At 39.2% G+C, this 11,340-nt stretch overlaps 1 protein-coding gene across 1 annotated transcript in view; it reads left to right on the forward strand.

Annotated features, from left to right (window-relative positions):
* The window catches only part of DYM (dymeclin), a 342,784-nt gene that overhangs the window by 263,548 nt on the left and 67,896 nt on the right, over nucleotides 1-11,340 (forward strand). The window lies entirely within an intron of this gene.

Genomic DNA, 11,340 nt, shown 5'->3' on the forward strand with positions numbered 1-11,340 from the left:
AAGGAATTGATAAGATAAGTTGTTTGAAAAAAGAAAGAAGAAGATTTAAAAAAAAAAAAAGAAAAAAGGGAGAGAATGTGATCAGGCAGGAGACTAGAACAAAGCCATACACTGGTGATTTAGGGTATATTTTGATCTGTTAGAAGAAACTGTATCTCAAAATTTTAAAGAGAGAACAACTTATATATATATATGCCAAAAATAAGGGTAACTACTATGAAGGGATAAAATATGACTCTAAAAATGAAAAATAAAAAATGTTTTTTTTTTAAAAAAGGGATTGATAAGATGTTGGTTGAAAAAGGGAAAAAGAAAAATAAAAAAAAACAGTTAAAAAAATTAACTTTGATGAACTAATGAATCATGGTTAAAAAAAGCCATGAATTCTATGTGCAGTATTCCCCTAGCGCTGGAGTTCTCCCGTTCTCCTTGATCGGTAAACTTGGTCTTGGCTTGCTGGCTGTTCGTGCTGATCTTCTGGGGGAGGGGCCTGTTGCCGTGGTTTCCAGATGTCTGCCAGAGGCTGAATTGCCCTGCCCTTGTCGGTCCGGGCTAAGCAAGCTGCTCGGGTTTGCTCTCAGGAGCTTTTGTTCCCTGCAAGCTCTCGGTACAGCTTTGGAGGACCAGGGTGAAAATGGTGGCCTCCCAGTCTCCACCCGGAGGAGCTGAGAACTCGGGGCCCCGCTCCTCAGTGCGCCCCCAGAGAAAAGCAGTCACTCCCATCTCCCTGGTCTCTGGCCGCACTCCGTGCTCACCCAGCCTGTGACCGAGCGTTTCTATCTCTGGCACCCGACCCCGTGTGGAGTCTCCAAATCCAACAGATCGATGTGGTGCGCTCCTGCGCCGCTCCTCCCGGGGGAGGAAGGGGAGTCTCCCCGGCTCTGCCGCTTATTGGGTCCCTGCTGGAGGAGCAGTGGCCCGACTTCCAGTAAGTGGTCGCTTCTCTGTTCAGAGAGTTGTTGCTACTCTCCTCTTCGATCTCCTGCTGAGTTCGTAGGTGTTCAGAATGGTTTGATCCCTATTCAGCTGAATTCCTGAGACCAGACGAAATCTAGGTCTCCTACTCCTCCACCATCTTGCTCCACCCCCTGATTTTGTCATATATCTTTCATCCGAACCTTCTTCTTTGCTGTGGTATTTCAGAGTAAATATTGGAATTTTAGTCTTCCATATCTTGGTATGTATCTCTAAAAATAACATCTTCTTTCATAATCACATATGATTATCACACCTAACAAAAGTAGCAATATTTCCTAGGTGTGATCTAATACACAACACAATCGGATCTCTCCAGCAGTCTCATAAGGCTGTCAGCAGTGCTAACATCAGAATCCTAAATAAAAATTCATATATTTGGCTGTTATGTCTATTAAGTCTCTTTTAATCTAGAGCAACCCCTCCCCACCCCATTTCTTCCCCTCATACCATTATTACATTGCAGAAATGGCCATTTGTCCTGTAGAGTCTTCCACATCCCAAGCATGTCTTTTGGCTTCCTCTGGTAGTGTTTAACTCGTTCTCTCCCTCATATTTACTGTAAAGGGAAGTTAGCTTTACAGGCTTGAGTAGATTCATATTCTTCTTTCTTGGCAAGATTACTTCATAGGGATAGTGTTTGCTCTACACATTAGGAGGTGTGGTTGTCTTACTTACTCTTAGTGAGGCTAAGATTGATTGGTGATTTTAGGTGGGGACAGCCTGATTTCTCCACTGTGAGGTTCCACTTCACCTTTTCATAGCATAGTTCTAACCATTGATGAGTGTTGCCCAAATAAGTCAATTAGTTAAGAATTGCACCATTTTTGTTTTCAACATTATTTTTCCTTCTACATTCATTAGCTGTAATTTTTCTAGAAGAACATTTCTTCATCAGACAGGGTAGTTGAAATGCAGTTCATAAAGGAAAGTCAAAAGCTTAATTACTCCCTTTTAATCTCCAGTTTTTAGAGTTAGAAGCTAGTGGACCATTTACTTAATAATGTCGTCCAATGAATTGGTGGGTTTGGAAGTGAGAGTTTCCTCTTTCATTTTTTAAAGGATTACGTTATTAAACTCATGGAGTTTTATATATTGACTATGTTTGAACTCATTACATTCTTTAAAAAAAACTTTTTCGTGAAATATTACACACATACAAAAATATGTGTGAATCTTAAGTACGTAGAAGGATTATCACAGAGTGTCCTTCTTTGGCTGCTTGTAAAATTACTCTTTGGTTTTCAGTAGTTTTACTGTTATGTACTTAGAGTGGTTTTTGTCAGATTTATCCTGCTTAGAGTTTGTAATCCTTCTTGAATTTGTCACCTATTGTATTTCTCAGCTAGTGTCGATCTCTAAAATATTGTTTTCTGTTCCTTTCTCTTTATTCTGGACGTTTTCTTATGAACTGTTTTCTACTTTACTGATTTTCTCTGCAGTTATGTCTCATATGCTCTTTAAGCCATCCATAAAGTTCTTAATTAGTTATTGTATTTTTGACTTCTAGATTTTTTCACGTAGTTCTTTTTTGTAGTTTACAATTCTCTGCCAAAATTCTCAGTCTTGTCCTTGACCTTGTTAAGCACAATTATTTTAAAGCATGTGTTTGATGTTTCCCTGTGGGCCTGTTTCTATTGTCTGTTGTTTCTCTTTCAGTTATGTGGTCTCATCTTTTAATGTACCTGGTTATTTTTATTGAGTGCCGGACATTTTATATGAAGAATGATGGAGATAATTTGAGGCCCTAGATGATATTATCTTTCTCCAAAGAGGATTTTTGCTTGTGGCAACTGCCTAGGTTAGGAATGATATTACACCCAGATTGACTTAATCCAGTTTGATTGAGATGCTTCAAACCTGTACGTGAGTCTCTCTGAGGGATGGTCTATTTCTTTTTCACCTGTACAACTCAGGTGTACCTCTTGGACTACCACATAAAATCCTGAAGGAATTACCTGGGTCCCTCTTTTTTGACAGATCCTGAATTCCGATATTTGCCCTTTCCACCTCTAACTCCTGTGAGCCCATCAAACCTTTTGCTAAAATTCCCTACCTACTCAGTTTCTGAGGCCCTCAGCTATACTTTAGCAAACATCTTTAAGGGAAAAGTGGTTTAAATGCCAGGCTTACCTCTCTAGACTTTCCTGTCTTCCCAAATCTTGGATCTACAATTTTTTACTACCTTGATAGCTTTCTGAGGCCATTAAACAGTGTATGCATGTGCACATATGTATATATTAATGTCTAGCTTTTTTTTTAAATTTATTTGAGAGAGAGAACGAGCACAAGCAGGAGGAGGGGCTTAGGGAGAGGGAGAGAAATCCTCAAGCAGACTAACCACTGAGCACGGAGCCCCACGCACAGCCCAATCCCAGGACCCTGAGATTATGACCCAAGCCGAAATCAAGAGTTGTCCGCTTGGCTGAATGAGCCACCCAGGTGTCCCACACATGTCTAGCTTTTATAACTGTTCTCAGGTGGGAGAGTTGGTCTAAAACATATATTCCATCTGCCAGAAGTCTCATTATATTTGAAGTTCAGCTCTTTGAAGTTTTATCTTTAGTCACTGGATAACACATCATGTTGACTTGAATGTCCTTTTAACACAATCCACTAGTCATTGCAAGTTTTCTTGATTTCTAGAGCAAGATGTCCCAGCTAATATTGTGTACCTTCTGCCACAGACCTGTTGACACTCATCCTTTCGAGGAGACTTGGGTTGTTTTCTTTCTTTGTATGTTTGCTTGTTTTTTTGGTCATGAATGGTGTTTAGAGAATATAATCTGACAGCTGGTACTCTCATTGCTGTTTGGTTATTATTACTAGACCTTTTCAGTGGACTGTATTAGAAAATACCTATTTTTAAAACTAAAATCATGTTTACGATTTTAAATTCATATTTGACATTACAAGTTTTTAGCTTTCTTTTTTTATTTGGTTTTATGTTTCTGTTTCCTCTCTTACACTGAAAACCTTGATTCATAAAAAACCCTAACCTGTTTACTTGCATTAGGTAATCAATAGCTTAAAAATACTGTCACCAATATGACTCCTAAAAATTAGACCATTAAGTATGAGATTTCATTTCTGTTTGTCCTTAGAATACATTCTACTTAGTATTCTACTAAGATTATATTTGTGTACAGTCAAAATAATACTGTATTTCAAAGACACAGAAAGTAAGTACTTTTGTCTGTATCATTATGTCACAATTCTGATAAGTCATTTCAGTTTATTGTCAAGTTTTAGAGAATTCTTTTTAAGTCTCAATTTGGCTTTATTTTGGACTATGTAAAATGTTTATTTCCAAAGTTAAAACTGTGTAACAGGATATACACAGAAAGCTCTTGCTTCCATCCCTATTTCCTCTTCCTTATTTCCTCCCTTCCTCTGTAGGTAACTATTATTTTCTTTATTATTTTTATTTTTTAAAGATTTATTCACCTATTTTTAGAGAGAGGCGGGGGGGGGTAGGGGCAGAGAGAAAGAATCTCTCAAGCAGACTCCCCACTGAGGGAGGAGCCCAACTCAGGGCTTGATTCCACAACCCATAAGATCAAAACCCGTGAGCCAAAACCAAGAGTCAGATGCTCAACCAGTTGAGCCACCCAGGCACCCTTTTATTATTTTTAGTTTATCCTTCCAGGATCTTTTTGCATACTCTCTCTCTCTCTCTCTCTCTCTCTCTCTCTCTGACTCTTCCCCAGGTCCTTTCTTACCCAAAAGATGACACAGTGTGTACTGTTTTTGCACCTTTCTGTATTCACAGTATCTCCCAGAGGTCACTCCATATTAGTGTAGAGACCTCTCCATTGCTTTTCCTGCCTGCATGGTATTATGTGGAGATAACATAGTTTACTGATGGGCATTTTGTTTCCTTTCATTATTTACAAATGTTGTCATGACTAACCTTGAGCATACACTGTCTCATAATTGTGCAAGTTGCCTTCTAAAGGAGGGATTCCTTAGTCAGAGTGCATATGCCCATGTCATTTGTTATGTATTGCCAAATGTTCTTCCAATGAGGTTGTATCGTTTTGCGTTCCCACTAACATTTCATTAGAGTGTTTTTTTCCTACAACCTCACTAATATATTAGTGTTTTGAATTTTTGCATTTTTATCACAGATTGTCAATTTTCTTAGAGAATTATACAGAGAATTTTCATTGAAATGTTTTCCGTATCCATAGTTATATTCCTTTTTCCCTTCCCTAATGTTTTATATGTGTGTTTTCCCCTTTTTTCCTGATTAGCATGTTGTCTGCTTGTTGTTTGCTTTTAAAAGAGACAAATGTATTTATTTACCTGTCTCTTTGGGTTTACTCTATTTTCTGATTTATTTATTTATTTAGGGGGGTTTTTTTGTTTTTTTTTTTTGTCTTCTGTCCTGCTTTTTTTGAACTGATTTTGTTTGCTTTCTCGATATTACTTGTGCATTTATGAATGACTCTGAAGCTGTGCATTCTTCTGTTAAGAGCAACTCTGGTTGCATCTCTGTCACTGATTAGCACCAAGCCATTGGCTGTTTATATTTTTCTTACTGATTTGTAGAATTTCTTCATGCGGTTTTGCTCTTCCTGAATATGTTGTTAATATTTTCCTTAGTTGCTATTAGTCTCTTCTCCATTTATAAGACTCCTTTTTTCACTTCAAAAGACTTAGAATTTTCATGTATTCAAAACTCTGTGCTTTTTACCTTTAGAGACTCTAGATTCTTTTCTAAAACATTGAAAAACCTCCCTTCCTTTCTTACCCCATCCCTGGGTCAAAAGGATGAAAATATTTAACCTGTATTTTTTTCTAACCCCTTAAAGTTTATTTCTTAACCTTTTAATCTTCTGGAATTCTTTTTGTTGAAGGAATTAATTAGAGATCTAGCCTTTACATTTTTTCTATTTAATTATTACTCAGCCCAGTAGCAATGATTCAATGATTTGTCTCCTCTGGTATGAAATTCAGTCTGTGTAATTTACTGTATTCCCACACATCCTTGGATGCATTTCTGGGTTCTGTCTCTCACTGTTTTCTCTTTCTATGAATGGTGCCGTTTCTAATATATTACCTCGTATAGCTTTGTACTACGTATTGTTCTGTTAGAAAATGTTAGCCCGTTGTTCTTTTTCAAAATTTTGGATGGTAGTCCCAGAGTTCACCCTTGAGTTTCAGTTTCTGCTCTCCTTTCCTGTTTCTTGTGCCCTTTGCTCTGTGGGTAGCAAGTCATATGCCCAAATGGCTGCCTCTGTAGGTTTTCAAAATGCACTCCCTGGACCTTTCCAGAATTGTTTCATCTTCTGTTCTCCAGTGCCGCATTTTAGCTGGAAGTGGTTTTTTCTTCTCTTTTTGGGTATTTCTGAAGTAGAAGGAGCCCCGAAGGCCCTCTTTGTGCTAAGGGAAGTCTGGCACTCATCTGACTTGACCTGTGAGACCTGTTTGATCTGGTTCCACCTCTTGTCACCCACCCACCCACCCAAATTTGACATTCTAGCCAAACTGGATTTCCTCCCCGTAGCACGGTCCGCTTCACTCTTAGGCTTTCTGTGCGTGCACTTCCTTCTGCCTTTTACCTCCCCACCAACTCAGACAGGTCTCTGCCTGTTAATAATAAGTAATCACAATAACTACCATGTAATGAGCACTTTATATCTGCTAAGCAGGACAGCAGATTTTTTTTAAATATATTATTTAATCATATCCTATAAAATAGGTAATATTCTAATTTTTCAGATGAAAAAGCTGAGGCCCAAAGGACACATAGCTAGTAAATGCTAAAGCTGGGGCTCAAATCCAGGCCTGACTCCAGAGCTTGTGTTCATAACCACTCTGCTATACTTCTCCCCTTTCCCCCCAAGACCCCCAAGTGCTCCCATGGTGCCTGTACCCCCCAGGGTGAATCTCCTCTAAATGATAACCCATGTGAAGGTATGGGCATGTGTGGATCACTGCTCTGTCCCCAGCACCTTCCACATCATGCACCCTATGTTACTTTAGGAACATATGATTTATTTTATGTGTCTTAGTTTTCTTTTAAATACCAGACATTATGTATAAGACAGTAGAGTCTGGAGTGGAAAGTATGCCTATAAATGGGCACACCTCTGCTGATGAGGAGTTGGCTCATTCTGGTGAGGACCGGAGCTGGGTTTGGGTTTTGTCTTTAGAACACTACTAGCTTGACATTTCCTAGTGGTTATTGCCTGTGCCTGAAGAGTGGGGCCTGGGTTCTGTTCATTGTTGCTTTACCAACCTCTGCTTTCAGCAGTCCCTACAGTGGAGTCAGAGAAGGGGTACTTCTGTTGTCCTGGTCCAGCCTCTTTCTTGGGGAGTCCCTGTGTGTGCCGGGGTCTTAGAAGTGGCGCTTTCTCAGCATCTCTGTCCCTCCTCATCTTGGCAGCTCTGTGTCTGTGGTTGGCCTTGAGTGAGAGGTTCCTGCCCCTTCCCCAGTGGTAGCATAGGATCCAGGTATAGGATTCTGCGCCCAATATGGTTTCCTGCCCTAACCCCCAGTGTTAGAGGGTTTTTGCTCAGTCCCTCCACCAGCAAGAACAGATCTCTGCCTGTGTCCTGGACATGAGTTTCCTGCTTTGCATTCAGAGGCAGATAGATGGGTTATGTATCTAATTCTCCCCTAGAAGCAATGGAAATGTCCTGGTGCTCTGGGCCAATAGAGTTTGCTGCCCCAATAGCTTAAGGCTTTTGCTTTAGTATGAGAGGAGGCTCTGGGAATCAGGGTCCGATAGAGGGCTCTTTCCCTCTTTCCCCTTCTCCACACTGTGTCTTTCTCGCGACGAGGGGAAGGCTGGTAGAAAAGAGCTTTCCAGTGAGTCCAAATCCCCCTGTATCTGGGGCTCCAGCTTTCCAGACTGACACATTAGACCACACTTAGCCTTTAAGAATTTATTGAAATCTTACCTGATTTCTTTCTGCCAACTTCCGTGGAGACCGTGTCTTCCTCCTGTGCTCTGCCAAAGGCAAGAGCATATTTGTGCTCCATCTCTCTTTAGAGGGGCGGGTCCCTCTAGAGAATTCATTTCACTTGATTGCCTTCCAAAATCATTCTCTGATGGTCTTCCTAGGAAGACTTATGATTTATTAAATTATCTGGCTTTTTCTCCCTGGTAGAGTAAGAGAGACAGTCTTTGCATATCCGAAGCAGAAGCCAGTCTGGGTCACTTAGGATGCTTCCCTGCATCACCCCAGAGAGCCCATTTATTTTACATTTAAAGGGACTGAGGCTCAGATGGTGACTTGTCCAGTCTATGGCAGAACTGGGACTAGCACCCAATCTAGAGCTTCTCTCCGCTGATGTGCAGCTACCTCTGTTTTTCCTTTCTTCCTTTTTTTTTTTTTTAAACTGCTCTGTAACTCACCTGTGTGCAATTCTTAGTGCCACTGACTCATCTTCCAGAGAAGGAATAAAAAAAGGGAACCCAAGTATACAGATTATTTCCCTTTTGTGCATTAACAATATCAAAGATAATAAGCCTTGAAATTTAAGGCATTCTAGAAGAACCAGTAGGTTCCTTGGTTTAGAGAATGATTATTTTCAAACTTCTCCTTCTACATTTTTACTCTCAAAGGTTGTTGAGTGTTTTTCCCTTCTAAACTAACAGTGACTCTGTTCAAGGTGCTAGGGTAATCTAAAGTAAATTCTGGATTTTACTGAAGTTTGAGGTCATCCTAAAGCTTTTTCTACATTAATTACATGTTTGGTTACTCTAATAAAATTTGCGTTCTAAATTCAGCATTTTCTACAGTCTTTATGGAAGCTGAGACTTAAAAATAACTTCTACTCAGGTGAAGTGACTTAGCAAAGGTCACACAGCTCATTATTGGCAGAGCTGAGACTGTAATGGGGGGCTCTTCTCTTTCTGATGGGGTGAGGGAGAGTGTCAAAGCCATTATAAAGAAAGATATATCTTCTAGAGAGTTGTTTTACTCAGATTTTACTTTCCATAGGATGTGAAGGAGTAGTTATTATAATGAAACACCAATATATTTTGAAGAAGAATGGAAATGAACACTAATTCTTAAGGCAAACCATTAAATTAAAAAAAAAAAAAAACGGAACAAAAAACTCTAGGCTCGGATTTATGCTCATTCTCTACCAATAGGAAGGCCTGGGGGAAAGTAGGAGAAGACACTGCCCTGCACCTCGCTTTGTGCCCAGTGTGGGTAGCCTGCTAAGGTAATGTGATTGTTGGGAGCTGCAGCTGAGTTGGATTCCATCAGAACATTCCTTTTTTGTGAGTTCTATGGCTGTTTTCCAAGTATGGAAAAACATGGAAAGTTAGCCAGTGTCCCCAAGCAGCCACCATTCTCTTGCCTTCCTGCCACCAGTAAGCATGTTTTCAATAACATGCTTCCCAGGCTTCTAGTTTAGGCTTGTGGGCCATGTTCAAACCCTGTCCAAGGAATGAAGAGAAAGACCACATCGTTTTTACATCCCCACACAGAACGGTGGTGCCATAACTCTGCCTTCCCCCTCCCCTTCCCCCTTCTCTCAGCCCCCACATTATTAAGGTTACACATTGTCTCCTCTGGTCACAGGATTTAGTCTTCAGCTGTGGTTTTGCATGTAATATAAAGCTAGTTCTTGCTATCAGAAACTTGATATTTGGGGACAAATCCAGTTCTGGCTAGAAATAACATGGTCACAAAGCTTTTTAGTATGTGTGCCAGTAAATTAACAACATAAAGATAACAAGAGTCTATCACCAAATGATTGGCTTTGAAGGCCATTTGCACATTAACTTTAAAAAGAGGCTTGCCTGTGCGTTTCCTCCCCCTTCTTCCCCACTTTGGCAAAGTCCCATTAATTTTGTTGAAGGTTTTATTTTCTGCTGAAAATGCAGGAAATTTAGACAACTCTTTTGGAATCCCCCCAAAACTAATACAAACAAGATACATATGCTTCTCCTAAGGAAACTAAAAATAAATGATTTGAAACTATTTAACTGTATAAATTCCCTCTTAAAAGGAAAAGGAAGTTTATATAATGAGGCAACTCTGAGTACTGTTGACAGGGTAAGATACTCCCGTGACTGCCAGCTTGTCTGTTAGACATGAAACCACAGCTTAGCACAGAACTTGTGTAGTGGTCATTACCAACGTGGACAAAGACCAGCAGCAGCTGAAAATGGGACCGTTTTTTTAGGATACTTGTTTTAACATTTGAGATTTTCTATCACAAAATAAGGACTTACTTATTTTATTTATTTTTCTTGAAAAGAAAGTCTGATCTGGGATCCATTTCTGGAACGGAAGCTGTATGTACAAAAAAGAAAAAAAAAACCATGAATGAAAAAGACGTGATATTCTCCACGTATTTTGCTGCTCTACCAGTGAGCCATCAGATTTTATCTCTGACAGCTAATTTTGACACAATACAGAGGAAACATGGTTGGTTTTTAAAACATGTCTTTTTGTAGAGCCTTGTATTATTCCATAAATGTAAGTCAGCTTTTCTATACATCTCCTCTTGGGGACCAGTTTTGTAAATTAATGGAAGTGAGATCTGGGGCTTATATTTAACACTAAGAAATGTGATTTCTAAGTTCTTTATAGTTACAGTAATTGAATTAATTTATCAACTTTAGAAAGGCATTTATCGGGGCTCCTGGGTGTCTCAGTCGTTAAGCGTCTGCCTTCGGCTCAGGTCATGATCCCAGGGTCCTGGGATCATGCCCCATATTGGGCTCCCTGCTCGGCGGGAGGCCTGCTTCTCCCTCTCCCACCCCCTTTGCTTGCTGTGTCTCTCTCTGTCAAATAAATAAATAAAATCTTTAAAAATAAAAAGAAAAACAAGAAAGGCATTTATCTTTTTGTTCTTAGTATGATAATGTCTAAGATTAAAATGATTTTTCTTCTTTCAGATACATTGTTCTAAAAAACACTCACATGGTACTTATTGTGTGTTACACACTATTTTAAGGGCCTTACATATGCTACCTCATTTAATCTTGATGGGGGAAAAAATCAAATAGCAACCTTCTTTAAATACCATTTGAAACTCTGACACCCAAATGGTGATGTGATTAGATAACATTTAGGTCTGTTTAAATACTGATATTTAGACGATTTTATAGTTGTAAAGAAACTCTGATCAAATTCATGGTAATTTTTCATCTTTTTATAAGTAGTGATTATTAGCCATTTAATAATGCTTTTTAAAAATGAAGCATAAAGGATTTCATTTGCCTATTGTCATTCATAGTATGTACCTGCACCAGAATCTGATTCAGTCATGGTAGCAACTTAAAGATTCAAATAACTTGCAAATTATAATTATTGGGATAGTTTTCCTTGCGAATTAAAATTAACCAAAATTTTATAATAGATAATTAGATCTCTTGGAACCTTCAT

This window comes from Callorhinus ursinus, unplaced genomic scaffold (assembly GCF_003265705.2).
Source record: "Callorhinus ursinus isolate GAN/ISIS: 27379988/994484 unplaced genomic scaffold, GSC_fseal_2.0 scaffold11, whole genome shotgun sequence".
NCBI classification, from domain to species: domain Eukaryota; kingdom Metazoa; phylum Chordata; class Mammalia; order Carnivora; family Otariidae; genus Callorhinus; species Callorhinus ursinus.